At 50.6% G+C, this 4,417-nt stretch overlaps 1 pseudogene; it reads left to right on the top strand.

Moving 5' to 3' along the window:
- The first annotated feature begins 1,892 nt into the window (after positions 1-1,892).
- Positions 1,893-3,891, top strand: LOC136155275 (E3 SUMO-protein ligase PIAS1 pseudogene; annotated as a pseudogene).
- The last annotated feature ends 526 nt before the right edge of the window (positions 3,892-4,417 follow it).

Raw genomic sequence — 4,417 nt, forward strand, 5'->3', positions numbered from 1 at the left:
TAGAACATATTTTATATTTAAAATACTTCCATGCTTATGTAGCGAGTCAATGATTTTAAGTTTATTTGTTACACATTTCAATGTAAAAGTCAATATGTGAACTAACATATTCACGACTTGGAAAAGTTGGCTTTTTTTTGCTGTGTGTTTGAACTCCTCACCCGACCAAAGGTCATAGAGAGGTCTATTGTTTTTCTGAAATGGTTATAGTGTTGTTTATTTTCTGGTAATTGAATTAGGGTGTGAGTTGCAAAGCCTGTGTTTCTGTTCATTTCATTCCATCTGTTCGGGTTTCTTTCTCTCTCCTGAGTCAGACAGTAATTTCCCATTGGTTGTCCAGTTACCAAGGTTGGTGTCCATGCATCCGTGCTGGTCTCTCCATACATGTCCGGGTGTCCTGTGAAACACTAAGCTTAATTTATTTGGAAATGACCTAGCTGTTCAATACACTGTCATCACTCAGTTGAGCAGAGGGAGAGAAATTCAAGTGACAAAACTCCAGAGAAGCTAGTGTCAGAGTACCCCGGTGTGGCATGCGTGCATGGGGTTGGGGGGAGGGGGGCGGGGCGTGGAGCGCTGAGATCTCAGGTGTCCTCCCACCCTGGGCCTCTCCAGGCCCGCCGCTGCTCAGTGGCCTCCCCCCGCCCCCATCGCTTTTCCTGCTCAGGGCCGGGTGGTCTCTGCAGCTGCCCGGCATCCTGCCCGAGGCCCCCCCTGCCCACACGCTGTCTTCCAGTCTCTCTCTGAACCCTCGACTCTTTTTGCCTCTGTTTCAACTGGCGTGGGTGCGTGCGAGTGCCTGTCCGTGTGCCTGGCTGTCGCTCGTCCGCTCTCTCAGTAAGGTCCTGTGCTGGGCCCGTGGCGTGGGGGCCGGGCGGGCCTCGGTTTGGGGACTGGGTGGGCCTGAGGCACTCCAGGGGGTTTGCACAGCCGGCAGGATGGGCGCCTAGGGCCCCGGCTGGGCTGCCCCTAAGCCCGCAGGAGGCTCCGGGGACCGCGGCCCCGGGCCGACGGCCCGCTCGTCCGGAGCCACGTGACCCTGAGCAGCGAACGGAATGGTGGGGGGCGGGGGGTGGGGGGGCACCGAGTCGTCCTCCCCGCTCAAGCCACGCCCCTCCCCAACCCCTGCCAGAGCTCCCGCAGCCTCGCCAGGCCGCTCGGGGTCCGGGAAGCGCCACGGGCCGGGCCAGACGCGTGCTGGCCGGGGGTGGCGTCGGCTGGTCTCCCAGCTGCAGGGCCGGTCCCGGTTTTTCCCATCAGTTTCAACAGTGACGGTCACCCCACATTGTGAGTCGTCTAGATTTCTCACTGACACCCCTGTTAGGGAGTGGCTTTTTAGAGAGATAGGGAAGGTCACTTGGGGGATTTTAGTCATGAGAGAAAATAAGTGCTCAGGTGGGATTGCAGATGTCATCCAGGGGGTAAATAGAGACAGTTGTTGCTGGTACCAAGACATGAAGTTTTTTTTCCCCCTTTTCCCAAAAGGCCATATTACGACCACATGGGGGCGCTGAGTAACAGCCCATAGCTCGGCTGGAAGGGTGGGCCTTTGATAGTGATACCCTGGGATGGGTTGGACATACCCCCAACCTTTGTCATTAATGGAGATGCAGCCCGGGCTGGTTAGGTTGAGTTGAGAAGCAGTGTGGTTTGCAAGTGAACATGCCTCGTTTAGGGAGAGATCAATACCCATACAGGGAGATATGATTAGAAAGAGGAAGACGTGCCCGGGGCGGGGCTGCGAGCGCGCGGAGCGGGGCGGAGGCCCGGGGTGGGCCGGGGAGGTGGAGGGCAGAGAGGGGACGGGCCGGGGCAGGGCTAGGCTGGCTAGAGGGGCGGGTCTAGCGGCGGCCCCCGGCGAGGTTCACTGCGCTTGCGCTGACAGACGCAAGATGGCGGACAGTGCGGAACTAAAGCAAATGGTTATGAGCCTTAGAGTTTCTGAACTCCAAGTACTGTTGAGCTCCGCTGGGAGAAACAAGCACGGACGCAAACACGAACTTCTCACAAAAGCCCTGCATTTTCTAAAGGCTGGCTGCAGTCCTGCTGTACAAATGAAAATTATAGAACTCTACAGGCGGAGGTTCCCCCAGAAAATCATGACGCTTGCGGACTTGTCCATCCCCAACGTGCATTCAAGTCCTATGCCAGCAGCTTTGTCTCCATCTGCCATTCCACAGCTCGCTTACCATGGCCACCCTGCCTCTTCCCCCTTACTCCCCGTTTCTCTCCTGGGACCTAAACATGAACTGGAACTCCCTCATCTTACACCAGCTCTTCACCCAGTCCATCCGGATATAAAACTTCAGAAATTACCATTTTATGATTTACTGGATGAACTGATATAACCCACAAGTCTAGCATCAGACAACAGCCAGCGCTTTCGAGAAACCTGTTTTGCATTTGCATTGACACCGCAACAAGTGCAGCAGATCAGTAGTTCCATGGATATTTCTGGGACCAAATGTGACTTCACAGTGCAGGTCCAGTTAAGGTTTTGTTTATCAGAAACCAGTTGTCCACAAGAAGATCACTTCCCACCCAATCTTTGTGTGAAAGTGAATACAAAACCTTGCAGCCTTCCAGGTTATCTTCCACCTACTAAAAATGGTGTGGAACCAAAGCGACCCAGCCGACCAATTAATATCACCTCCCTTGTCCGATTGTCTACAACTGTACCAAACACCATTGTTGTTTCTTGGACTGCAGAAATTGGAAGAAACTATTCCATGGCAGTGTATCTTGTAAAACAGTTGTCCTCAACAGTTCTTCTTCAGAGGTTACGAGCAAAGGGAATAAGGAACCCGGATCATTCTAGAGCTTTAATTAAAGAGAAGTTGACTGCGGATCCAGACAGTGAAATAGCTACAACCAGCCTGAGGGTTTCTCTACTCTGTCCACTTGGTAAAATGCGGCTGACAATTCCATGTCGGGCCCTTACATGTTCTCATCTGCAGTGTTTTGATGCAACTCTTTATATTCAGATGAATGAGAAAAAACCAACTTGGGTTTGTCCTGTCTGTGATAAGAAGGCCCCATATGAACACCTTATTATTGATGGCTTGTTTATGGAAATCCTAAAGTACTGTACAGATTGTGATGAAATACAGTTTAAGGAGGACGGCTCTTGGGCACCTATGAGGTCAAAGAAGGAAGTACAGGAAGTCTCTGCCTCTTACAATGGAGTTGACGGATGCTTAAGCTCCACATTAGAGCACCAAGTGGCTTCTCATCACCAGTCCTCAAATAAAAGTAAGAAAGTAGAGGTAATTGATCTAACCATAGACAGTTCATCAGATGAAGAAGAGGAAGAGCCATCTGCCAAGAGAACCTGTCCTTCCCTATCTCCCACATCGCCACTAAATAATAAAGGCATACTGAGTCTTCCACATCAAGCATCTCCAGTGTCCCGCACCCCAAGCCTCCCTGCTGTAGACACAAGCTATATTAACACATCCCTCATCCAAGACTACAGACATCCTTTCCATATGACACCCATGCCTTATGACTTACAAGGATTAGATTTCTTTCCTTTCTTATCAGGAGACAATCAGCATTATAACACCTCCCTCCTTGCCGCTGCAGCAGCAGAAGTTTCAGATGATCAAGACCTCTTGCACTCGTCTCGGTTTTTTCCATATACCTCCTCACAGATGTTTCTCGATCAGCTAAGTGCAGGAGGCAGCTCTTCTCTGCCAACCACCAACGGAAGCAGTAGTGGCAGTAATAGCAGCCTCGTGTCCTCCAACAGCCTGAGGGAGAGCCACGGCCACCCCGTCGCAAGTAGGAGCAGCACGGACACAGCGTCCATCTTTGGCATCATACCAGACATTATTTCATTGGATTGATCTCCACGCCCCTGCTGCTCCCACCCCCACCCCAGATTAAAGGAACTTGGCAGAAAAAAAAAAAAAAAAGAAAGAGGAAGAACATCATATGATGCATTTTACTTATCTGAGGCAGGATTGATGGGGTTCTGCTTGAACAAGAGCCTGAGATCTTCAACAGGTTCACAGGAATAGCTGTCCTCTGAATTTGGAGTTTCAGTTTCTGTCTCCCCCTCCTGTAGGCCATAGGGTTTTATTCTAGAATTGTGGACCCAGGCAGATAGACCCTTCACTTTTACAGCAGTTGAAGTCACTAGAACAACCTGATATGGCCCTGTCCATTTCTCGGACAGCTGGTTTGGACTCCCTATTTCTTGCCAGGTCTTTACTGATACTTGATCCCCTGGCTTTACCTGGGGATTTTTCAAGTCTTCCTGTGGTTTGTTCTCCGTACCGTTGGAGTTCTTGCTGAAACCTTCCCAGGTCAATTATATGTTTTAAGAGTGTATTGGCATCCTCGTCAAGAAACAAATCAGAAGTTAAGAATGGTCGTCCATACATCATTTCATAAGGACTTAACAATAGTGGCC

This window comes from Muntiacus reevesi, unplaced genomic scaffold (genome assembly GCF_963930625.1).
Source record: "Muntiacus reevesi unplaced genomic scaffold, mMunRee1.1 SCAFFOLD_102, whole genome shotgun sequence".
Classification (NCBI taxonomy): Eukaryota; Metazoa; Chordata; class Mammalia; order Artiodactyla; family Cervidae; genus Muntiacus; species Muntiacus reevesi.